Genomic DNA, 27,274 nt, shown 5'->3' on the forward strand with positions numbered 1-27,274 from the left:
AAAAAAAAAAAAACACAATATTTTTCACATTCTGCTATATAACATTCCCAATAAAAAAATGTAAAATCTAATTTTTTTATCATTTTAGGCCAATTTGTTTTCTGCTACATATGTTTGGTAAAAAAAAAAATCCCAATAAGTGTATATTGATTGGTTTGCACAAAAGTTATCGCGTCTACAAACTAGGGAAAATACTTATGTAATTTTTATTTATTATTTTTACTAGTAATGGCGGTGATCTGTGATTTTTTGCGGGACTGCGACATTGCGGCGGACAGATTGGACCCCTAACTGACATTTTTGACACTTTTGAGAGGACCAGTGACATTACTACAGTAATCAGTGCTAAAAATATGCACTGTCACTGTAAGGCTCCATTCACACCTGGGCGTTTTCAGCTCCAAAAACGCTCAAAAAAAAAGCTTCCAAAACGCCCAACAAGTAAAACCCCATTCATTTAAATGGCCCCTGTTCACATCTGGGCGTTTTGCAAAACGCCTGTAGCTGAAAAAAGTACATGAGCTTCTTTTTGGGCTGATTACCAGCGTTTTTGATAGATGTCAATGAAAAACGCCTGAAAAAATCGCGGTAAAATCGCGGTAAAAATCGCGGTAAAATCACGGTAAAAAACGCTACGCTCAAGTGTGAAGGCTCCATTCACACCTGGGCGTTTTTGTTTCAGGCGTTTTTTCAGTGGTTTTTTCAGGCGTTTTTATGGGCGTTTTTGCAGGCGTTTTACAGGCGTTTTTTGTGCAGGCGTTTTTAGATTGACTAGAGACCAATGGAAAACGCCTGTAATCTGCCCAAAAAGAAGCTCATGTACTTTTTTGAGCGTTGGGCGTTTTGCTTCAGGCGTTTAAACTCTCAGATGTGAACAGGGGCCATTTAAATGAATGGGATTTTACTTGTTGGGCGTTTTGGAAACGTTTCTTTTGAGCGTTTTTGGAGCTGAAAACGCCCAGGTGTGAATGGAGCCTAATAATGACACTGGCAGGGAAGGGGTTAACACCAGGGGCAATCAAAGAGTTAAGTGTGAGCCTAGGGGGGTGCTTTCTAACTGTATGGGGGCGGGACTTGTGGAATAAATACAGAGACATGTGATCCTATATAGAAGGATCACAGGCTCTCTGTGTTCATTCCAGAGAGAACAATGGTCTGCTGTGTTTACAACTGCAGACCGTCCTTCTCTCTCCACGGGGAGTGATTGCGGGTGCCGGCCTCGTGGATCGGCTCCCCCGGTGGCTAATGGGGGCACACGCGTGCCCCTGGGAGTGCTCCCGCGAACCCATAAGTTGGTTTGCGCAGCCGAGCCAGCCTGCCGCAGTATATCAAGTGGTTAAAAACCTTTTTTGGCTGCGGAGTGTTGCACATCTTTTTTGGGTGCCTTGGCACATTTGTAGCGCGTTTAGTCACATGGCAAAAATACATGTCTGCTAACCGCGATTGGGGGAGGGGGGGGGGGTCATCAACTGTGTTCACATCTAAGCGTTTCCGAACCTGCAGCAACTTGCACAGAAACAAGCGGCAAAACGCGCATCGTCTCGCGTTGCCATTTAGGCTGCTTTTGCGCCTGTATTTCCAAGTGCAAAAAACGCATGCTTCCACCGCTCTTTTTGGAAACGCTCTTCAAGCACGCATCGCCATGGTGCTGCAAGCGTGACGTGCCACACACCAGTAAGTAAAAAAGGTAAAAAGGATTTTTGTCACACTAGCTATTATTGTTATCATTGGCCAAAGCAAAAAAATGCCTAAAATAAAAGTCACATCAGTGTTGCATCAAGTCCCAAGCAAGTCGCATCAGGGTCAGATTGAATTCGCAAGCAAGTCGCATCAAAGTCCCATTGAAGTCGCATCGAGTCACAAACAAGTCGCACTATATTGCATGCAAATCACAAAAAAGAGGGGAAAAAATGTGCTGGAATGCATTGAAAACGCATCAAAAATGCAATGGAACGCATCAAAAACGCAGAATCCAGATCTTATTTATTAAGATGGGTGTAATTATTGCCTTTATTTCACTCTGTAGCCTAAAACAAAGTTTCACAGAGTAACAAGAAGATGCTTCCCTGGAAATGAATGTCAAATATTGTCCAGCAGGTTACAGCGGCAGGATTTAAAGGAAGGTTCCAAAGATCTCTTAGATTGTAAGCTCTAATGAGCCGGGCCCTCTGATTCCTACTGTATTGAAGTGTATTGTATTTGTACTGTCTGCCCTCAAGTTGTAAATCGCTGCGTAAACTGTCGGCGCTATATAAATACTATATAATAATAATAATAATAATAATAATACTCAGTAAGTGGAGCTGTGAGGAGGGTTGGTACTGATGTGGCCTGTGGCGCCCCCTAGCAGTACAGCTGCTGCACTGATCTCTGGACAATTATAGAGGATGACAGCCTGATTGTGTGTGTGGTCAGGAATCCTGAATAATGACAGGCATGTCAGTCACATGGGCTAGAAATCCCTTTCCAATCCAGAAATAGGCCGATGGTTGGTTCATATCTTTATACCCCAAGACTCCATTCACACTTGTGCGAGTTCAAAATCGTGCAATTTCCATTGTGACTTTACAATGCGATTTCATGGCTAGGGTTAGACTAGGGTTAGGGTTATGGTTATGGTTATGGCTATGGCTAGGGTTAGGGTTATGACTAGGGTTAGGATAGGGTTAGGGTTATGGCTAGGATTAGTGTTATGCCTAGGGTTAGGGTTATGGCTAGGGTTATGGCTAGGGTTATGACTAGGGTTAGGATAGGGTTATGGCTAGGATTAGTGTTATGCCTAGGGTTAGGGTTATGGCTAGGGTTAGGGTTATGACTAGGGTTAGACTAGGGTTAGGGTTATGACTAGGGTTAGGATAGGGTTAGGGTTATGGCTAGGATTAGTGTTATGCCTAGGGTTAGGGTTATGGCTAGGGTTATGACTAGGGTTAGGATAGGGTTATGGCTAGGATTAGTGTTATGCCTAGGGTTAGGGTTATGGCTAGGGTTAGGGTTATGACTAGGGTTAGACTAGGGTTAGGGTTATGACTAGGGTTAGGATAGGGTTAGGGTTATGGCTAGGATTAGTGTTATGCCTAGGGTTAGGGTTATGGCTAGGGTTATGGCTAGGGTTATGACTAGGGTTAGGATAGGGTTATGGCTAGGATTAGTGTTATGCCTAGGGTTAGGGTTATGGCTAGGGTTAGGGTTATGGCTAGGGTTAGGGTTATGACTAGGGTTAGACTAGGGTTAGGGTTATGACTAGGGTTAGGCTAGGGTTATGGTTATGGCTAGGATTAGGGTTATGGCTAGGGTTAGACTAGGGTTATGACTAGGGCTAGGCTAGGTTTACGGTTATGGCTAGGGTTAGGATTATGACTTGGGTTAGGCTGGAGTTAGGGTTAGGTTTATGGCTTAGGGGTTAGGGTTGGGGTCAGGGCTAACTCTAGCCCTAAACTTTTGTTAAGTTTAGGGCTAGAGTTAGGTTAGGGTTAGGCTAGGATTATGACTAGGGTTAGGGTTGGGGTTAGGCTGGGGTTAGGCAGTGCTGTATCTTGGCCTAGGCCGACAAGGCCCAGGCCTGGGGCGGCACTTTGCAAGGGGGGCAGCAAAAAGCTGCACCCTGCATGAAGCTCCTCCTGGCTCCTGCATGAAAAGGGTCCCGGCCGGCTTGAGATGCACTTTTAGTATAGTGCCAGTCTTATGGGGCGAATTAGGCCAGAGGGCAGGGTTCAGGAGGCAAATCAGTCTGGCACTAGGGATGATCGAACTTTTCAAAAGTTCGGTTCGGCCAGAACATCCGAACTTCCCGAAAGTTCGGCCCGGATTTCAGAACCCCATTGAAATCAATGGGACCCGAACTTCGGTAATCAAAAAACACCATTTTGAAGCCCTAAAGCCCAATAAATGCCCCTAAAAAGTGCCTAGTGTTCTGGGTCATGCCCCGGGGACTATTAATCACACAAAAAAAGTTCTTAAAAATTGTCATTTTTGATAGAGAGCCAATTATTGAAAAAATGAAAAAAAAATTTCTTTGGATTTAGTGTCTGGGGGGTCTAAAAAAGTTTCAGCTCTGTAGCATGTCCAGAACCAGAAAAAAAAGATCGTTTGTATTAGAATCAATATAGAACAGGGATATGGCTCTGCTATTTTCACACCTTGCCAGTTTTGTAGCTGGCGTTTTTTTGGGCATTTTTTGGGGGACTTTGGAGGCAGGTAAAACATCTGAGTAGTACATTTCTGTGTAGGGGTATATATACATACACCCATGTCTGTATATATACACATACATATATATAGGTGTGAAAATAGCAGAAATCTATGCTTGCGCTAATTAACACTAATATGGCTTCTCTCCTATAACACCTATATATGTGTATGTGTATAAATACATATAAGTGTGTGTGTATATATAACCCTATACAGAAGTTCAGATGTTTTGCCTGCCTCCAAAGACCCCAAAAAAATGCCCAAAAAAAAAAAACGCCTGCAAGAACACACCTGGGCATTTTTTTTGGCGCAGGTATTTTTTTGGGCATTTTTCTGGGGTCTTTGGAGGCAGGCAAAACATTTGAACTTCTGTATAAGGTTATATATACACACACACTTATATGTATTTTTACACATACACATATATAGGTGTGATAGGAGCGGAGACCTATTGGTGTTCATTATTTAATTAGCGCAAGCATATGTTTCTGCTACTTTCACACCTATATATGTGTATGTGTATATATACAGACATGGGTGTGTGTATATATACCCCTATACAGAAGTTCAGATGTTTTGCCTGCCTCCAAAGACGCCCACAAAATGCCCAAAAAAATGCCAGCTACAAAAACGCCCAGGTGTGTTTTTGCAGCGGGCGTTTTTTGGGCATTTTTTTGGGGTCTTTGGAGGCAGGCAAAACATCTGAACTTCTGTATAGGGGTATATATACACACACCCATGTCTGTATATATACACATACACACATATAGGTGTGAAAGTAGCAGAAACATATGCTTGCGCTAATTAAATAATTAACAGGCATATGTCTCTGCTCCAATCACACCTATATGTGTGTATGTGTATAAATACATACAAGTGTGTGTGTATATATTCCCCTATACAGAAGTTCAGATGTTTTGCCTGCCTCCAAAGACGCCCAAAGAAATGCCAGCTACAAAAACGCCCAGGTGTGTTTTTGCAGCTGGCGTTTTTTTTGGGCATTTTTTTGCGGTCTTTGGAGGCAGACAAAACATCTGAACTTCTGTATAGGGGTATATATACACACACACTTGTATGTATTTATACACATACACACATATAGGTGTGATAGGAGCGGAGACATATGCCTGTTAATTATTTAATTAGCGCAAGCATATGTTTCTGCTACTTTCACACCTATATATGTGTATGTGTATATATACATACATGTCTGTGTATATATACCCCTACACAGATGTTCAGATGTCATGCCTGACTCCAAACATCTCCTCAAAAAAGCCATATAAACGCCTGCAGCAAAAAGAATGCTCACAGGCGAGAAGCCATATCACTGCACTGAATGTGACCTAATAGAAACGATCTTTTCTCTATGATGTGGAAGGGTTTTGTCACCCTGCCATAGCAGTCAGAGTCAGTTAACCCTACACTACACTACGGTCCCCTTACACTTAACACTTTCCCTACAGAAACTAAATTATTAAAGCTAACTATAGTGGAAAATAGCACCCTAACTACACTAGATATCCCTTTCCTCACACTAAAAATTGCTAAATGACACTTTGTAGCAGAAGTCACAGAACTGCTTCCACTCTCTTCCATGTCCCTGTATTACAATGCTAGGAATTTGGCGGGGGCTATCTTATATACTGGGGGGCGTATTCGATAATGATTGGCCTCTGGACCCCCTAGTCACTCCAAACACATTCCTAGCATTCTCCTGCCCCCTCAATTGGCTTTTACTGATGGTTCTGGTCCAATCACGGGCTTTTAAAGCCCATTTCCTGAACCATTGCATTTTGGTCGGTTCTGGTTGCCGAATTCCGAACTTTTTCAGCAAAAAGTTTGGAATTCGGCCGAACCTCGAACAGCCAATGTTCGGGTCCAACCGATGGTCGACCCGAACCGTTCGATCATCCCTATCTGGCACCCTCATAAAGCGGTCACACTGCTACCTGCCAGTATTAGAATACCGGCAGGTGAGGACATTCAGACAGACCGCAGGCCGCTTATCACACCAAATACAACTGGCTCGAAGTCCCCCAATGCTAATAAGTGTGGCACTGCAGCCTAATGCTCTGCCTACCCTCCTCCACCCCCATGTTATGGCAGGCATCATGTCAATAATATAATTTCATTTATTTAAAGATTCTTGTCCTTGAACGAGCATATCGATTTGAATCATATACAATTAAGACTTTTAATTGTATATGATGGCAATAATATTTTGGTGTTTGTAAAAAAGTACCACTTAAAGGAAGCATACTCCCCGCGCCTAGGATTTAGTGTACATTAAATGTGTAAATAATTTAGTTATAAATCATAAAATTAAATAAATATATACAGCAGCAGCAGTAGTGTGAAAAAATCATAAAAAGGAAAAATAGTCCTACTATTTAGGACTATCTACAGCGCTTGCTAAAACAATATAAATATATGCAATATTCTTACGAATATAAGTGCAAAAAGTGCAAATACTGTGCCAATTAATTAATCCAAAACTTGTCAATTTATAAATATATCAATAAAAGTCAATCCCAAAAGTGCAAAATCATAAAAGTCATGAAAACCAATGTTCAGTGTTTGTTCCTTTTCCTGGGAACTGTGCAAGTGCTCACAAAATTCAATAAGTGACAAATAAAGTGCAGGTGCTGGGTTCCTTCTTCCCGTGCAGCAATTTATAAATTGGGTGACTTACCGAATATAGTGGGCCTCATATACCTTATAGTATTGCGGCCAATCTCACTTGTTGGTAAGTCCCCTTTAAGATCCTCCTGTGCCGATGGTGGTTTTCTTCCTTATCACTCCATGAGGCAGCTCATGATGTAGGATTTAAAAGGATAAAAAGCTCCAGATAGTGTATTATTTTTTATAAAGCGGTTTATTCAAGTAACAAGTAAAAAGTATGTCAGCCACCAGTTTAAGCGGATCCCGCAAGAATCCCGCTATGGTAGTATCCGTGACAGTCAAACAGTACCATGCAGAGTGGCGAGCGGAGGTAATTCCGGCTTGCGTTCCAAATGGGTGTCACAATGGGTGTCACCGCACAACGTGATACGTGACACCCATGGGGTGAAGAATTTACTGTTACACCGGTTCCATAGCTGCTCAAAATTTTTGGGGGGGGGGGGCGCAAAAAGAAGAATGTAATAGGTATTGCTTCACGCCAAAAAACGCAGTAAAAAATTGCGTGACTTTGAAGTCATGGTACAGGCATGGCACAGGTTATGGTATAGGCATGGCATAGGTGATGGTACAGGAGATGGTATAGGCATGGCACAGATATGGTATAGGCATGTCACAGGTCATGGTACAGGAGATGGTACATGCCCCCTTTCAATGCAGAGACCAGCGTACATGCCCCCTTTCAATGCAGAGACCAGCGTGCGTGCCTCCTTCATTGCAATGAACACTGTGCTGTGCCCCCTTCAATGCAATAAACACTGTGCTGTGACCCCTTCAATGCAATGAACACTGTGCTGTGACCCCTTCAATGCAATGAACAATGTGCTGTGACCCCTTCAATGCAATAAACACTTTGCTGTGCCCCCTTCAATGCAATAAACACTGTGCTGTGCCCCCTTCAATGCAATGAACACTGTGCTGTGCCCCCACAATGCAGAGTTCAGCGTGCGTGCCCCCTTCAATGCAACTGTGCTGTGCCCCCTTCAATGCAATGAACACTGTTCCGTGCCCCCATCAATGCAGAGTTCAGCGTGCATGCCCCTTTCAATGCAGAGCGCCACAGCATTGTCCCCAATCACTGCAGAGCGCCACAGCATTGTCCCCAATCACTGCAGAGCGCCACAGCATTGTCCCCAATGATTGCAGAGTGCCAAAGCATTGTACCCCAATCACTGCAGAGCGCCACAGCATTGTCCCCAATGATTGCAGAGTGCCACAGCATTGTACCCCAATGATTGCAGAGTGCCACAGCATTGTACCCCAATGATTGCAGAGTGCCCACAGCATTGTACCCCAATGATTGCAGAGTGCCCACAGCATTGTACCCCAATGATTGCAGAGTGCCACAGCATTGTACCCCAATGATTGCAGAGTGCCCACAGCATTGTACCCCAATGATTGCAGAGTGCCACAGAATTGTACCCAAATGATTGCAGAGTGCCACAGCATTGTACCCCAATGATTGCAGAGTGCCCACAGCATTGTACCCCAATGATTGCAGAGTGCCGCAGCATTGTACCCCAATGATTGCAGAGTGCCAACAGCATTGTGCCCCAATGATTGCAGAGTGCCACGGAATTGTACCCCAATGATTGCAGAGTGCCACAGAATTGTACCCCAATGATTGCAGAGTGCCACAGCATTGTACCCCAATGATTGCAGAGTGCCCACAGCATTGTACCCCAATGATTGCAGAGTGCCACAGAATTGTACCCCAATGATTGCAAAGTGCCCACAGCATTGTACCCCAATGATTGCAGAGTGCCCACAGCATTGTACCCCAATGATTGCAGAGTGCCACAGAATTGTACCCCAATGATTGCAGAGTGCCACAGAATTGTACCCCAATGATTGCAGAGTGCCACAGAATTGTACCCCAATGATTGCAGAGTGCCCACAGCATTGTCCCCCAATGATTGCAGAGTGCCACAGCATTGTACCCCAATGATTGCAGAGTGCCAAAGCATTGTACCCCAATGATTGCAGAGTGCCCACAGCATTGTACCCCAATGATTGCAGAGTGCCACACAGCATTGTACCCCAATGATTGCAGAGTGCCCACAGCATTGTCCCCCAATGATTGCAGAGTGCCCACAGCATTGTCCCCCAATCAATGCAGAGACCAGCGTGCGTGCTCCCTTCAATTTAATGCACATACCTGAAGGGGAATGACAGGACCTCTTTCTAGTTGCTGGCAACCATTTTCTAGCTTGACCTGTGTAACACCATTTTCTTTCTTACAACTGTGACTTGTAATGACTTGTTTCAGTTAAGGTTACTTTAAGTCTTTAGTTAAACATGAGCAATGACCTAAGTAAATCACCCGATATGTTCTGACATTTCAAGATAAAGATACATCCCCACTTCCTTTGTACCTAACACATTCTGCTTCCTTTTATTCTAAGTTGAGCTATAGGGTCTAGACAAGGCGTATTTTGCAATTTCTAACGAACATTCTGTATTAACCCATTTTTCAACTTTTGTGAGAACTTGACTCTTCCTGAGAGTATCCACTCCCCCTCCCAACTGTATTTCCTGTTCAATACTGTGTATAATAGTTACCCCGCTTTGAAAATAAAGTTAAGAATGTTTTAGACTGAGCAGTAGTTGCACGTGTTTTCTTTAACAGGATAAAACATTCTCCAGAGCTCTGCTGTTTTTGCATAGAACAGACTAGACGTTGCTATTAAGTCAGGGACTTAACTTTTGAGTATACATTTAAGGTATCTAGGGTGAATACAAAGAGAAATCACCAACAGATTGGGGGCTACGTCTGGGATCGGAGAGAGAGCGGCCATCACGGGTCCAAGGATTCACCGGTCTGGGTAAGGAGATATTTTATTTTATCTGTTTGCCTGTCCGGTGGGACTTGGCCGTTTGGCCCTGGTTCCGTTCTTTGAGCCATAGACACCAAACGCTCAGGGAGCGTGTTGGATAATAGAGCAGCTCTGGGAGATGCTCTGGATCTTTACATATATATATATATAGAAGCTTCAGGGAAGCTTGAATACTAATATATATATATATAGAGGCTTCAGGGAAGCCAGAATAATATTTTTCAGGGAAAGATATTATATGTTAGGTTGTTGAACCTGAATACGTTCCGGGAACGTATCGAGACAGTGTCTCTGGGAGACACAGGATTTGTCATTTATAAGGAAAGACAATATCCGGGGCTTCTGGGAAGCCCAGGGGATTTTTTCTCGAGAAGAATCCCGTTCCTCTGGGAGGGACAAATAAAACGTCTCTGGGAGGCGTTGAAGCTGTCTTCAACAAAGACAGTTTTTTTATTTGAGTTTCAGGGAAGCCCAGGGGGTTTTAGGAAAACCCCGTTCCTTTAGTGAATAATAAATAGATGTCAGTCTGTTCTGTGTAGAAAACAAATACTTTCCTTTTCTTGCTAACATCTTTCTATCGCATAGAAACTGTAAGATTTAGAGTATAAGATAATTTGTTTGTTTGATCTAAAAGACTTATTTGGTAAGTAGATAAGTCTGTTGATCACGTGATTATTTTGTTATTTCATTTTGTTATGCCATTTGAAAATATTGTCATATTGTATTGGAGTATTATATTGCTGGTTTGACATATATGGGAACTCTGTCTATAATTATATATGACTTGTAAAAATTGCGCCTGCTGACTGTTAATATAACACTGATAGCGACAGTTTCATTATTACTGTAAAAATTGACTGACCGATCGTGGGTTATCAGATAAATGTTTATTATGTGTATGGTTTGTTTGTCTATAATGGTGGGAAAGCCTTCTTGATAGCCACTATACCTGGGAGTATAAGGTGTAATATACATACACCAAATGGCTTTTCAGGAGGTTTTTTAACCATAAAGAGGGTCTAAGGACCCAGATACATTTAAGTGATTTTGTGAATGTGTAAATCTTAGAGACGTGTTTTGTTTATGGTTTTGTGAAATTATACTGAAGGTTTAGGTCTGATGCTTGCCATACATGATACAATTTTCTTACAATTTTCAGTGCGGTTTTCTTGAAATTTACCTTCAGCTATGTAGTACAAACCTCTGCCTAATTGAATACAAATGAATGTGTTTAATTTTGACCTCTTATGTGGTTTGTGGTGGATCTAACAGAAAATTGTAAGATAAAGAGTTGTCCGGACATGTATGGCCAGCCTTAGAGATATTAGGATACAAGTAAATCTTTTAGTAAATGTTTAGTTGAGTTGATAAAAGTACATGGAAAAAGCGGGGAGAATTGGTTTATTTATGCCCCGTATTAGTACAATAGAATAGGAAAAAAGCTGCGTAGAGCTATTAGAAGTGAAAGTGAAAGTCTTTAAACACGTAGATATAGTCCACAGCGATTGCCTATAGACAGAAGACGGGTGAGACTTTGGCGTTTTTGGGCAGTGAAGTGTCATTGCTGAGTAGCACAGTCTTAGAATTCAAACATTTGCCGTTAATTTAAAGTCACAGTACATGTTAATTGTAAAACAGCAAGTTTCTGATTGGGCTACTAAAACTTTGTAAGGTTTTCAAAAAAGCCATAACAGAGAGCGATGTGGCTGGCTCTTTTGATCTGTCTAAAGAAAAGCAGCCTGTCAGGGCGCATTTCCAAGGACCTTATCAGAAGAGGCAAATCAAAGAGTAGGACATTTTCAACATAGGTCCCCCTATAATAATAATATTACCTTACAAATACCCCTGACCACACCTGCACCCCACGGTTTCATTCTCCAAGGCAGGTGTAGTTTTCTTCGTAATGTCAGACAAGCAGAAAATGTTTATGTGTCAGATACATTTAAAACTAGTACATTTCCTTACACGAGGGGAAAAGAGGGGGGGTCACTTCTGCAAATGAACGGTCTCAGCATTCCTACACATATGCAATTATTTTTATAGAATTTTTTAGAAGTTTTGCCATTTATACAATTGTGCCCATCCTGTATGAGCGTAGTAATAATGAATAAAAACACTATTTTATTAAAAAAAAAAAAAAAGAAAAGAAAAAATATAAATTGCCGTTGTCGGCAGGATATTTTGAAGTTATTTTTTATAGAATTATAGATAATGAAAAATTATATTTGGCAAATGGTCTCCTATGTGAAGGGGAGCCTTCCTGCAAAATTTTGAAAATTGGCTATTTGCCAAGAAAGCGTTCAAGTGTCATATCTTTATTCCTGTTATAATTATGGAATTTATTTTTGGACAGAAAGAGTTACCGCAATTAGTGTGACCATTGGACCCTGTTGGCACAGAGCCAAAAGTTTCAAATCAGATTAACTTTTTATCTGATTATAGTTCTTGAATGATATTTTATGGGTATCCTCTATTACAAGAGGAGAACCTCTGGCCAAATTTTTGTTAGAATGGCACGGAAAAAAAAAAAAAAAAAAAAAAAGTTTTTTTTGGAAAATTGGCACTAAGCCAAAAAGTTTTTTAGTTCTTTATCTGATCATAGCATGCAAGTGGTATCTGATATGCCATCTCTACTGACAACCATACCATCCGATGCTACCCACTGTACAGTGATTGGTTTAAGTAGTGTGTTTTTTTCAAGCGTCCTATTGGACGAGGAGACACAGCCATCTTTGTTTCTTATTTTTTCAGTCCAGGTAACTTACCTGGTGTAGAAATGCCTTAGGGCCAAGTAGACAATTCAATTGTCCGCTCTATAGTTCTCCAGACCATGCAAGAGGGGATGAACACCTGCTCATGCGTCAGTCCCGCTACAATATGTATATGACATATGTAGTCACTCTGTGGAGGCCAGTCAGAGCGAGTGAGTTTATTGAAATGTACATGTATGTGGACACAAAGTGTCACAGGAATTATGACAGTAGTGTCAGGAAAGTGTTGTTTACCTTGGTTTTGTTCTCACAGAGGGTGATAGTAGAGTCAGTCATATAAGAAGTGGGTCTTGCCAGCCCACAGTGGGTCTTGCCCGCCCACAGGATCATTGCTTGTTATGGATCCGGACTGCTCCTATCTATAATAACATTTTGAGACAAACCACAGGTCCAGAAATGTCACAAGTAATGTTGAATGCGTTTATATATCTGAAAAAATGCTATGGTTGTAGCGCCTGCACTGGGCCTCCCAAATCATGGAAAAATGTTTTGTGTTTATGCAAGGGACAATTGTAAGACCATGACAGGTGTACTTGCCCAGGAGTATGGTGGTAAACTTTGCCCTATAGTTTTTTGTCCAAAGATGGTCGCAGTCCAGGCCTAAGGCATGCCTGAAGTGACTCCGAACATAGTACATAGCATCTTGTGAGATGGTAATAGGGATGGCTACATCATTTGCCCTAGGTAGGCCCCAGTTTTAAATGGGCTTCTGGTATTGAAAGGTTGTGTTACTCCACAACATAATATATAGGCAGCCATAGAGGGAGCAGAGGATGTTTTTGTAGTTAATTTCCTGCTCCAAGCCAAAAGATCACACATTGTTGAAGCTACAAACACATACTACAGAACAGGTTTTAAGGACTAGGGTGATGTTTTAGAAAAAGTTGAGAATCGCCTTTTTCTAAAAGAGGGGAGCTCTTGTGTGTATCCCCGCAGCTAGCACCCCACTGTTTATTGCCTAGTATTATGGAATAGGACACAGGGGGTGGGAAAGAACATATGAAGTATTACTGACAGTTTAGTGCAAGCATATGTTGCTAGATGCATCACTTGTATTAGAAACAAACAGACCAAACATGAGCATCTCCAATACCCATCAAACCCATTCACACATCTACAAATAGATTTCACATATAGGCCCAAAGCAGGGAAGAAATAAGAGTTCTTTTTAGTCAAATAGTGGACGTGTTCAGCAGATGAGTGGAAGCTTTTAGGACCACAAAAAAGGGAGATGCCCACACGGTGGCATGCATTCTCAATCAGGAGATTATTCCTGGATGGGGGTGCCTGCTTTGAATTAGGTTTAATTATGCTCCAATTTTCATATCAAAAATATGCCAGGAACTAGTTAAAATCTTGAAAATAGATTATTATCCGCAGAGTTCAGGTATAATGGAAAGAATGAATAGCACAAATAAAGAGTAATTGAAACTTAAGAATCAAGTGGAACGGAACGAAAAGTTGCTCGCACCTTTTCTTTTCTTTTTACAGGAAAATACCCATCCCTTCAGAGAAGGAGACGTAGTGGTGATGAAGCTGCTGCCCAAAGGAAAGAAACAAAAGGATTTCGCCTACGGCCCAGAGACCACTGTGGTAGCAGTTACCAGGATCGCTGTTTTGACTGAACACAGCCCTACTTGGATCCATGCCACTAGAGTGAAGTTGGTGCGGACAGGACCTGAGCCAGAGGATCCAGAAGCAAGCAAGAAGGTACTAACGGGGGCAGACCGCCCTGACCTTGAACTGGAGGATCCAGAAGCAAGAGAGGTACTAACGGGGGCAAATTGCCCAGACCTTGAACAGGAGAGTCAAGAAAAGGGGGTACTGACAGGGGCAGACCGCCCAGACCCTGTAGAAAATGACTTTTCCAGTTGCACCGGACTCAGCCAAACTATGGCTGCTGATAATACTGATTCCATTTTCAGTGTTTTCCCTTGTATGGACTGTTACTAGCTGCATCTATCACCCTGAAAATTTGGGTGTCATGAGAAGTATATGCGGACCATACCCTGCACATGAGACACATAATAGAACAAAGAGAGAATTGAGTATTGAGCATGATGTAGATGAGAATCCACCCACTTTTCATAGTGAAATGTTATTAACAAAATTTAAATATGCTTATGCTAATAAGTCAGGTTTTGAGAAATGTTGGATATGTAGTAAACTCCATCCAGAAACAGCCCGCATCCCTCTTATTGCTGTCCCTTTGAATATTACACAGTTCCTTAATGAAACCTCTGCTACTTTAACTAATGTGCCAAGTAATAATAATATCACCTTCCCAGTAGATGGTAGAAGCCATTTCCCAGACTGGTGTTTCAGCCTGGGAAATAACACACGTGTTAACCCTTCTATTTGCAAAAAGTCAATTCTTAATATTACTTCCTGCCAAGTCCCACCAGGAGACTCGTGTTCCCTGTTTGACATATCAAGTCCTAGCTTAAATAAGACCATAAGGGATAATTACCAGAATTTCTCTAAAGACATACAACAAATATTGGACCACCTTGTAACTGCAGTACAAAATAGACGCCTACAAGAATACATTGCCCAGAGACCCTTTTCACTGGGAAAGAGTATATATGTATGTTGTGGGAGGGAATGTTACCCCTGGGCCCCCCTCCATGTCTCAGGGTGGTGTTATTTAGCTTCAGTGGTCCCAATTATGGGAGTTGTGGATAATGACGACAATGAGCACATGCTTGAAGCAAGTGCACATCCAAGATACCCTTTAAGACATAGAATCAAAAGAGATCTGTTCAGCAAGGGAGACCTCGCGTGGGCGTGGCTCCCTTCCTGGACTGGGTGGTCAATCGATATGATGAAAAAATTAAATAATTATTCTGGAATCATTGATGAGATAATGGAAAATAATTCAGATGATATTAAGTTGCTAAATCTTGAACAAAGGGCCATTAGGAAGAAGTTAGAATTACATGATCTAGCTATAGAAAGTATGAGTGCTGCATTGACTGGCCTCTGTGAGCATACTGAGGACTATGAATGTTGCACTTGGATATACAATACCACTTTGGAAATGCCAAATTATTATGACATAATTGCCCAACACAGAAAGGAGGTCAATAAGTTGCAAGAAGAGGCCCGTAACATTGCTAAAAGCTGGGATCCCTTTGTAGGTATGGGAGGTTTTGGTTTTGGAGGAGTGTTTTCCTGGTTAAAAGACATTGCTATGATGATTGTGATGATTTTACTTTTTCTATTATTTTATATGCATTTTTTAAGCTTATTATGTGTTTAATCGCTAAAACCACAAAGAACCCAGACTCAGCTAGCAGAGGGGGATCTTATGTAAGTTTGTACTTTAACAGAGATGCTGAAAATGTTGACACATTTCTAACAGCTAGACAAGGTGTTCTGATCCAACAAACCCAAACCCCTTTTGATTACCAGGAATATGTAAAGTTTTATAAAGCTAAGAAAGCTAAGTCTACCGTTTAGGTGGGCAGGTTTAGGTCCTTATTTGATTATACTAAGGAAACAAAGGACATTGTCGCCTAACCTGCTATTCCTTTCCAGAGAGGCCTGGTGTCCTCTGATGACACCGTATAAATGATAAGGAGAAAAATCATGCATATGAAATTATGATTTTTTAGAGGGGATTGAAGGGGAATGACAGGACCTCTTTCTAGTTGCTGGCAACCATTTTCTTGCTTGACCTGTGTAACACCATTTTCTTTCTTACAACTGTGACTTGTAATGACTTGTTTCAGTTAAGGTTACTTTAAGTCTTTAGTTAAACATGAACAATGACCTAAGTAAATCACCCGATATGTTCTGACATTTCAAGATAAAGATACATCCCCACTTCCTTTGTACCTAACACATTCTGCTTCCTTTTATTCTAAGTTGAGCTATAGGGTCTAGACAAGGCGTATTTTGCAATTTCTAACGAACATTCTGTATTAACCCATTGTTCAACTTTTGTGAGAACTTGACTCTTCCTGAGAGTATCCACTCCCCCTCCCAACTGTATTTCCTGTTCAATACTGTGTATAATAGGTACCCCGCTTTGAAAATAAAGTTAAGAATGTTTTAGACTGAGCAGTGGTTGCACGTGTTTTCTTTAACAGGATAAAACATTCTCCAGAGCTCTGCTGTTTTTGCATAGAACAGACTAGACGTTGCTATTAAGTCAGGGACTTAACTTTTGAGTATACATTTAAGGTATCTAGGGTGAATACAAAGAGAAATCACCAACAATACCTGGCGGCGGCGGGTTCTCCCCTCCTCGATCCAGTTCGTCCTCTTCTGCGGCAGCGGCGGGAAGGTGAGCGGCTTCTCCCTCGTCCTCCGAGCGGTGGTGACGGTGAGTTACTGACGCACGCACCGGCCCCATTGTGAAGTAATCGATTGGATGTCCTGGATGATGATTGGTCCAGGCTGGAGACTGGACCAATCACAGCCAGGATATCACGAAGGTGGGGTTGGCCAAGCGATCTTTCTTGTGCCCAGGTTACGCCCCCAGAAGGCAGCCAATCGGCGCCTTTCTGGGTCGTAAACCCCAGCCCACCTTTAGCCACCACATAGGCCGGCGAACCGATTTTTTTTTTCTAGAACTTTATTGTTCTTTTGGTCATTTTTTTTTTCCTTTTTTTAAGGGGGGCGTCCGCCTGACACATTTTTTAGAAAGGAATGTGGCACCAGAGCAGGGCCTGGCGGGAAGGTGAGGGGAGTGCGAGATGGGAACAGACGAGGAGGCAGGATGAGTGGAAGACTGTAGGAGATGATGAGGGGATCGGCGGAGTAGGCGGCACCCGTACTACTGCTGGAAGAAGCTCACCTCCTGTGAAGTAGCGGTGGACCGGGTCAGGGTCCTGGGCATTCGTGCTTTGCTACTGCAGCTGGTGATGGAGCCACAGCTAATGTAGTGATCTCACCCCCTCTCTCTCCCACCTCTAAACCCCTCTCTCTCACCTCCTCTCAGGCCCCCTTTCTCTCTCTTACCCCCCTCTTCCCCTTTCTCTCTCACGCCTCCCCCCTCTCTCTTCCCTCTCTCTCTCTCACACTCTCTCTCGCCCCTCTCTTTCCCCTCGCTCTCGCCCCTCGCTCTCTCCCACCTCTCTCGCCCCCTCTCTTTCTCTTACCCCCTCTCTCTCCCCCTTTCTCTGTCCCTCCTGTCTCTCTCCCCTCTCTCTCTCCCTTCTCTCTCTCCCCTCTCTCTCTCTACCCTCTCTCACCCCCTCTTTTTCTCCCCCTCTCTCACCCCCTCTATCTTTCTCTTTCTCACTCTCTCCCATCCCCTCTTTCTCTCTCTACCCCTCTATCATCCTCCTCTCATCCCCCTCTCTCTCTCTCATCCCCTCTCTCTTTCTCTCATCCCCTCTCTCTCTCTCTTCCTCTTTCTCTCTCGCCGCCCCTCTTTCTCACCCCTTTCTCTCTCTATCACCCCTCTCCCTGCACCCTCTCTCTCTCCTACCTCTCTCCTTCGCTCTCTTTCTCTCCTCACTCCCCTCTCTCACCCACTTTCCCTCTCACTGCCTCTATTTCTCACCTCCTTCTCTATCTCACACCCCCCTTTCTCGTGTTCCCCTCTCACTCTCATCCCCCTCTCTCTCTCACCCCCCTCTCTCTCTCACCCCCCCTCACTCCCCTCTCACCCCCCTGTCTCTCACCCCCCTGTCTCTCACTCCCCTCTCACCCCCCCCTCTCTCTCATCCCCCCTCACTCCCCTCTCACCCCTTCCCCCCTCTCTACACAAGGCAATTAATCTCTCAGTCATCGCCGTGGGCATCTTTACTGCACTACGTATCCAGCAGGCACTACCTACAGCCTCCGAAAACCACACAATGCTCGCCGCAGCACACGCAGCACGACACACTTTCTTCTCTGATATTAGGGCCCAAATCATGATCACGCACACAGGCCCGCTGCTTTTATAAAATGCCCCAGGTGGCATCATAAAGATGGCAGCCACACGGCAGCCATTATTAAACATTTCTACAGAAAGAAGCCGGGAACTTCCATGCAGGCTATGGGGGACACAGGGAATCCATGAACTCCAATTTCCCAGGGGCCCCATGAGTTGTCAGTCCACCCCTGCCGGTGAGTGTAAGTTATCTGTTCTTTTTAACACAATTCTGTTGAAGTGCAAAAAGGCCCTCTTGGTTTTGGGGTTGCTTAGAGCCCATTCACATTTTTATGTGGTTTACCATAATTGGCGGTAATGTACGTAACATGTGTTTTAGGAGCACCCCAGTGCACTAAGGCAGTGCTTCTGCTTTGTAGCGCGCCGCAAAGCGTGGTAGTACATTGTGCTAAAAAACACAGTCATGTGTTTTTTGTTTTTTGTGCGCCGGCAGCCTTTTTATTTGGAATGGTCTTTCCATACGCAATGCGTGATAACATGCGATACAACGCTTGTTAACACACCGCCATGTTGTCAATGGGCCACTAATGTGCTCTCCAGGCTAGAGGGTGTGAATGATGTGAATTTGGCATCCTCCTGCACCTGCCATTCGTGGGAATCTGCCGTACTGTGGTCTGCCTGTCAGGAAGCCGTGTGGCGGCACGGAGGACGCAGGGTGTTAACGATCCCGCTCGCTGCGTCCAGATGGACACATTTCACTGCGTTTTATAGGAAGCATTTATACTTTACTGCCTGTGAATGAGGTGACCAGCCTACAGTCGAGGAAACAGGAATTTCCCATAAATCTACAGAGCAGCAAGAGCCGGCCAGACACAAATTGGGCTATAAAGGGGAACTCCAGCCGTGTTTAGGGAACGATTCGACCTGTGCCAAGAAAAAAGTCTTCGCTGCCCAAAAAGAATGTTAGAGAAAGACTACTAGCTGGTATCTAAACATGTCAGCAAAGACCAGACCTTCTGGAACAATGTCATTTGGTCACAGTAGACCTGTTTGGGGCAAACTGAAGACAGAATTTTTAGGCTTAACTGTGAGGCATCATGGTGGAAATGTGATGGTATAGGGATGCTTGCTGCTAATGGGCCTGAACAGGCCACAGACATCAAGTCAACTCTACATTCTATGTCACATCAAAGTGACACCAATGATGGGGCACTAATTCTCCCACTGACACCAAGGATGGGACAATATTCTTTCCAATGACACTAGTGATTGAGCACTATGTCCCCCACTGACACCAATGGTGGAACACTATTCCTCCCACTGACACCAATGATGGGGCACTATTCCTCCCACTGATACCAATGATGGGGCGCTATTCCTTCCACTGACACCAGTGATGGGGCACTATTCCTCCCACTGACACCAATGATGGGGCACTATTCCCCACACTGACACCAATGATGGGGAACTATTTCTCCCATTGACACCAATGATGGGGCACTATTCCTCCCACTGACACCAATGATGGGGCACTATTCCTCACACTGACACCAATGATGGGGCACTATTCCTCCCACTGACACCAATGATGGGGCACTATACCTCCCACTGACACCAATGATGGGGCACTATTCCTCCCACTAATACCAATGATGGGGCACTATTCCTCCCACTGACACCAATGATTGGGCACTATTCCTCCCATTGACACCAATGATGGGGCACTATTCTTTCCTCTAACACCAATGATGGAGAACTATTCCTCCCACTGACACCAATGGCGGGGCACTATTCCTCCCACTGACACCAATGACGGGGCACTATTCCTCCCACTGACACCATTGATGGGGCACTATTCCTCCCACTGACACCCATGATGGGGCACAGGGCCGGCCTTTGGGGTGTGCGGCCTGTCCAGGGTGAACACAGGCCGCGGCCGCCGCTTACCACCCGCTGTGTGGCTGTGCCTCGGTCACCTCACGGTCACCTACTGAGGCAGTCTGAGGCGAGCTGTGTATCACACACAGCTCAGCCTCCGATCCACGGTGACAGATCTCTCCTCCCTGCAGGGACGCCAGAGGAGAGATTGTCAGCTCCTCCTCGCCGCACCCCTTCTCCTCCTCCTCCCGCCCCGCCCACACTCCCCGGGGATGTGTGGGCGGGAAGTTTAAAAAAAAAAAAAAGCTGCAGAGTGCATTTGCAGACAGCATGAGGTAAGTGAGTTCTCCTTAAAAAATGTAAGGGGGGGTCTCTGATGTGGGGGGCTCTGTGTGAGGGGGCTATGTAAGGGGGGGTCTCTGATGTGGGGGGGCTCTGATGTAAGGGGGCTTTGTGTGGGGGGTCTGTGATGTGAGGGGGGCTCTGTGTGTGTGGGGGGGGCTCTGATGTAAGGGAGCTTTGTGTGGGGGGTCTGTGATGTAAGGGGGGCTCTCTGATGTAAGGGGGGCTCTGTGTGTGTGTGGGGGGGCTCTGATGTAAGGGGGCTTTGTGTGGGGGGGTCTGTGATGTAAGGGGGGCTCTCTGATGTGGGTGCTCTGTGTGGGGGGGGGGGCTCTGATGTAAGGGGTCTGTGATGTAAGGGGTCTGTGATGTAAGGGGGTCTCTGATGTGGGGGGTCTCTCATGTAAGGGGGGCTTTGTGTCGGGGGGTCTCTGATGTAAGGGGGGCTTTGTGTGTGTGTGTGTGTAGGGGGTCTCTGATGTTAGGGGGGCTTTGTGTGGGGGGTCTCTGATGTGAGGGGGCTCTGTGTAGGGGTGTCACTGATGTTAGGGGGGCTTTGTGTGGGGGGTCTCTGATGTGTGTGGAGGTCTCTGATGTAAGGGGGGCTTTGTTTGGGGGTCTCTGATGTAAGGGGGCTCTGTGTGTGGGGTCTCTGATGTGAGGGGAGCTTTGTGTGGGGGGGTCTCTGATGTGAGGAGGGCTTTGTGTGGGGGTTCTCTGATGTGGGGGTCTCTGATGTTGGGGGGGCTTTGTGTGGGTGGTCTCTGATGTGAGGGGGGCTTTGTGTGGGGGTTCTCTGATGTGGGGGTCTCTGATATAAGGGGGCTCTGTGTGTGGGGTCTCTGATGTAAGGGGGACTTTGTATGGGGGGTCTCTGATGTGAGGGGGGCTTTGTGTGGGGGTCTCTGATGTGATGGAGCTCTGTGTGGGGGTCTCTGATGTGAGGTGGGTCTTTGATGTGAGGGGGGGCTCTGTGTGGGGGGGCTGTGTGGGGGGGGCTGTGTGGGGGGGGCTCTCTGATGTAGGGGTGCACTAAATTAAGGGGGGCTTTGTGTGGGGGGGTCTCTGATGTAAAGGGGCTCTGTGTGTGGGGTCTCTGATGTGAGGGGGGCTTTGTGTGAGGGGGGGCTCTGTGTGGGGGTCTCTGATGTGAGGGGGGCTCTGTGTGGGGGGGCTCTCTGATGTAGGGGGGCTCTAAATTAAGGGGGGCTTTGTGTGGGAGGGTCTCTGATGTAAGGGGGCTAAGTTATTCGTGATCATAAAAAAGAAAAGTCAAATAAAGTGCAAAAAAGGTGCAAGAAAATGCACGCGGGGGGTGGGGGTGGGTGGTCGGGGGCACCACAGGATTAGCTCGCACAGGGCGCCTGAACACCTAAGGCCGGCCCTGATGGGGCACTATTCCTCCCAATGACACCAATAATGGGGCACTATTCCTCCCACTGACACCAATGATGGGGCACTATTCCTCCCACTGACACCAATGATGGGGCACTATTCTTCCCTTTAACAACAATGATGGGGCACTATTCCTCCTACTGACACCAATGAGGGAGCACTATTCTTCCCTCTAACACCAATGATGGGGCACTAATCCTCCTCCTACTGACAATTTATATGTATGTAACACCCGCTTAATAACTGCCAGATAGTAGATTTACTGCTACAGGGCAGCTGTTCTGTGCAGAATCACGTATATACAGTATCTCACAAAAGTAAGTACACCCCTCACATTTTTGTAAATATTTTCTTCTATCTTTTCATGTGACAACACTGAAGAAATGACACTTTGCTACAATGTAAAGTAGTGAGTGTACAGCTTGTATAAAAGTGTAAAAAGAGGGTTGTACTCACTTTTGTGAGATATTGTATGTGTGATTCTGTACCGCCAACCAGGGGGCGCTAACACACGCCGCTGTGCCACTTCTGCTGTGATTAGTTGTTCCCCCCCGCCTCTGCTGTGTGCCTCTTGGGCGGCTGTGGGGTCACAGATCATGTCTACACACGGGATGGCGGTGAGGATTGTGTCACCACTTGAAGGGATGAAAGGCTGTGCCGGGGGCTATGTACGCCTTCCACCATTCTGGGACCTTTGGCTTGTCGGGAAGTAAAAACTCTACACCGAGACACTTCCAGATTTTACTACAGATAATCGATCAGAAAAATCTGAAATTAAAATACAAAATCCAATAAAATGGAAGGTTACCATTTCTGTGTCCTGTTACCTATTCCCCTTCACTATGGACAATTGCTACAAGGAAGTCCAACCAAGAAGGTTACGGCGAGGAGGGACAAGAGGAACCGAAAAGAAGCCCTTAGCTGTAGATCAGATGGTCCTCCCATGTCTCCCCCATCACAAATCCCAAAAATATGAGGACTTTTCCTCATTTGCTCATTTCGGGACAGTGGGCGGAGCCTGGGACGCTGATAAGGCAGTTCAGCCAGCCCTCCTGTATTGGGCCAGGGCCCCATCAGTTCAAAAGAGGGACCCAGGCACCGGCTGAGCCAGATGTGGTGTGGTATTACAGACACCGATCCTCTGCTGTCTCCCACTGCAGCGCTGCCAGCTTCTATCCTCCTGTCCCTCCCTCCGGCTGCACTGCAAGGGGATTGGTTCTAGCACATGCACCCTTCCTTCTGCTCTCCAGGCCCCCCCTGTGTGCCGCTTTCCCCCACAACGCTGCTGGCTTCGCTACTCTCCCGCCAGCAGCTGCTGCGGGCACACAGGAGATGTCATTTACTGGCCCTTTCCTTTCCTGAATGAACACAATGAGTGATCAGTTTGTCACCCCTGTGTCCACTCATCACTGAAGTATAGTAAACTGTTTACTATGCTTCAGTTTGTGAAGATGCAGGAAGCCTCAGCGCGTTTCCTATTCATTCATCTGCGCAGCTGAAGCTGTAGAGAAAGGGACTGATAAATCTACGTTCTCAGTCACTTTAGGCCGGGGGGGGGGGCCCTGTCAGGTAGGCAGTTTAGGACCCCATGATTTTTAACAGCATCCCTGGGCGATGCCATAGGGTAGGGTTTAGGATGTGTGGTCATCAGTTTCCTTCCTCCCCTAAACCAGGGGGTCTTTTCTCACAGTACCAGGTCAAGGTCTACTAGTGCCCTGGGGCGAAGATGCCAAATGGCGCCCCCACCAAAATGTATGAGCATTATGTGTCAGCAAACCCCCCCCCCCCCAAAAAAAAAAGAATAAACATTTAGCACTAATCTCACCGACCCCCTAAGCATAAATTCCCTTTGCAAGCAAAATTATTTCCCGTAAAAAAAAAGGTTCCTCTCTTCCAGTACAAATCCCCCCCCCCCCCACATCCCAGCTCAAATCCCCTCTCTTCCTAACTCCCTCCTCCTAGCACAAATCCTCTATCCCTCAAGTTTGCCCTCAGAGCATAAATCCCCCCTCCCTCATCCAAATCCCCCCCTCATAGCACACCCCCCCCCCATACCCTTCTCCTAGCACAACCCCCCCCCCCCCCAAATTCCCTCTCCTAGTACAAATCCTCTGTCACTCAAATTTCCCCACAGAGCATAAATCCTCCACTCCCCCTCTCCAAATCCCCCCTCCAAGCACAAATTCCCCCAACCCTCCCAGCACAAATGCTCAACCCCTCAAATTTCCCCTCAGAGCATAACCTCCTCCCCTCCAAATTCCCCTCTCCCAGCACAAATCCCCTCTAATTCCCCTCTCCTAGCACTTATCCTCCCCTCAAATTTACCCTCCTAGCAAAAATCCCTTCAATCATCCCTACCAGCAAAATGTCCACTGATGGTAGTGGAGGGGATGGAATCAGTCCACTGATGGCGGTGGGGGGGATGGAATCAGTCCACTGATGGTAGTGGAGGGGATGGAATCAGTCCACTGATGGTAGTGGAGGGGATGGAATCAGTCCACTGATGGCGGTGGGGGGGATGGAATCAGTCAGGGGCAGCGATGATTGGGGGGGGTGAATCAATGACACTGGCACTTACCTGCTCTCAGTGTCAATTGATTCCCCCCCCCCCCCCCTACATGCTTAGTGTGTCTCTGCCTCTCTGCTCCCTTCCCGTGCCTCCAGTGATGCCTCTCCTCGCATGGGGTCTCCTTGCAGAACAGAGAGTTCCTCCCCCTTCACTCTACTGGCCATCAGTTCATCAGCTGACTTTCTGCTCTGCCTCCCCACATCACTGGATTCTGCAGCAATAGGCGGCAGACAGGTGAGCACTCTGCCAGCCCCCTTCCAATGGGCAGCCCTTCAACAGTGGGCGCAACAGGTGGGCAGGGCCCTCCATAGTGGCGGAACTCCAGGGTCCAGTCGCAAGTGCAACTGCTGCGACCCTGGTAGTTCTGTCACTGGCTCAAATCCCTCTTCCTAACAGAAATCTACTCTTCTATTACAAATCACCCATTCTAGCACAACCCCCCAAAATCTCCATGCCCCTCCTTGCCACCTCTTTGTTCCGGACCTGGCCCCTCACCTGGTACTCGGTGGTCGACTGACCATGAGAAGAGGGGTCCATCAGGTCTTTTGGCTAGGTAGACCATGAGTTTGCCTTACCCCCTTTGCGCCCCAGGAGGTCAGGGTGTGATCCCACCTCTTTGGGGACAGGTGACACATTCTTAAGTGCACTTTTTTTGTTCATTTACAGGGGCTTTGTCTTTGTGCACCACTGCGGGTTTAAAAAAAAAACATGTACTGTCCCTTAAAATAAACCAGCATGGGGTTCCCCTCAAAATTCTAACGACACCGTTATCCAGGAATGCAGCCCAGGGGTCCAAGAAAGGGAGTGCAGTGAGCATGTGGCTCCTCCTTCCGGTACCACACCTTCCGACATCATAAGGGCACCCTGCAAGGTAACCCCCCCCCCCCCCTTGCAGGACAGTTGAGAGGACAAGAACCTCATCCCACATCCAGATGATGTGGGGGGCTTATTGGAATATGAGGGCCTCCAGATATTCATTAGTACCCCATATTTCCAGAAAAAAGTTAATTGACCAGCTGTCATGGGTGGCTCTTTGGTCACTCTTCAGGCGCGTCCAATCATGTGCCACAATGCCAGCTGTCACATGACCAGGAAGTCCACCTCCGCCAACCTGCTGTAAGACTTCATTCACATTAGTGTGTCTCCAACGTTGCATGATTTCCAGTGTGACTTTGGAGTGCGACTTTGATGTGACTTCAGGCCGCACCAATTTGAACAGGTGCCATTGTAATGGGGTGCGACTTGTCATGCAACCTTGATGTCCAAAATCGCATGTAAAATCGCACACGTGTGAATAGAGCCTAAGTGCCTCTTAAAGGATGGCAGAAGAGATAAGGGGTTAAAAGAACGTCCTGTACATCTGGTATCCATCGCGTCATCCATTGTGAATCACGATGCACCACAACGCCCCACCATCCAACAACGTAGCCCCACCAGCTGCTGTATCCAAACAAAATAGCCAGGAATGCTGAGCGTCGCCCGGGATCCCCAGCCAGTTTGCTAAATGGCGCTTCCTCTAGATGGGGCCTGATTGTTCCGCGGTTCGCCTAAGCGCCTCTTAAAGGGTGGCAGAAGAGATAAGGGGTTAAAATAATGTCCTGGACATCTGGTATCCATCGCGTCATCCATTGTGAATCACGATGCGCCACGACGCCCCCACCATCCAACAATGTAGCCCCGCCAGCTGCTGTATCTAAACAAACTAGCCAGGGATACTGAGCGTCGTCATTTGCCAAATCTGATCAGTGACGTTGCCCGGGACCACCAGCCAGTTTGCTAAATGCCGCTTCCTCTAAATGGGGCCGGATTGTTCAGCGGTTCACCAAATTGGGAACAGACTCGGTTGGGGTAGAACTCTAGTTCGGCTTGTACCTGAAGCTCATCCCTGATAGCTTCAAATGGCACCAGGTGATCACAAGAGGGTGCAACCCTATTTTAATTATGTATAACTTTAATACTTTTTTTTACCTATCGCCTCCATCTGTAATGGCATTGTACAAAGTAATTGTTCCCATTTCAGAGGCATGATGGGACCTGTAGTTCTGCAACACCTGGAGGACAACAGGTTGAGAACCCATGGTGTAGAACAGGGGTCTCAAACTGGTGGCCCTCCAGATGTTGCAGAACTACAATTCCCAAGAGGCATTGCATGGCTAACAGTTACAAGTATGACTCCCAAAGGCAAAGGCATGATGGGACTTGTAGTTCTGCAACACCTGGAGGACAACAGGTTGAGAACCAGAACAAATGTTACTTTGTGTCTCTGTCTCCCGTCTGATCAATGTTTATAAACAATGTTTCTTTTGTATCTCTCTATCTCCTGTCTGATCAATGTTTATAAATAATGATATGGGTCACCCCACTGGAGTCACCCCAGCCCCAGAATTTGCTGATATCCTTTATTTCTTGTGCGCCACCCCATCAGCGCAAGTGCCCCCCCCCTTTCCTCGTCCTCATCTGGTTCTTATTTCCGCTCCGGTCTGAATAATCCCCGCCGCGTCTCCTTCAAAACCAAATCTGAACAATTAGCCTTGAAATGACGCCTGAGCCCTCCGCTGGCCCTCATCGCCCCTTTGCAAGCTTCAATCGGCCCTCGGGCTCGCAGGGGAATCGTTCTTGTAAGCTGCCAATCCTAATTTCACCGAGCGTCGGGTAACCCGGCACTGACAGCCGAATAACCAAAACACCGGCCTAATTCTATCTGAGCGCCAACCTATGACGCAGCGCCATATATAAAGTCATTGTATCCAGGCTGATTCTTTAATTTTGTTTTTTTTTTGAG

Source organism: Pelophylax lessonae (genome assembly GCF_965119305.1).
Source record: "Pelophylax lessonae genome assembly, chromosome: 2".
Classification (NCBI taxonomy): Eukaryota; Metazoa; Chordata; class Amphibia; order Anura; family Ranidae; genus Pelophylax; species Pelophylax lessonae.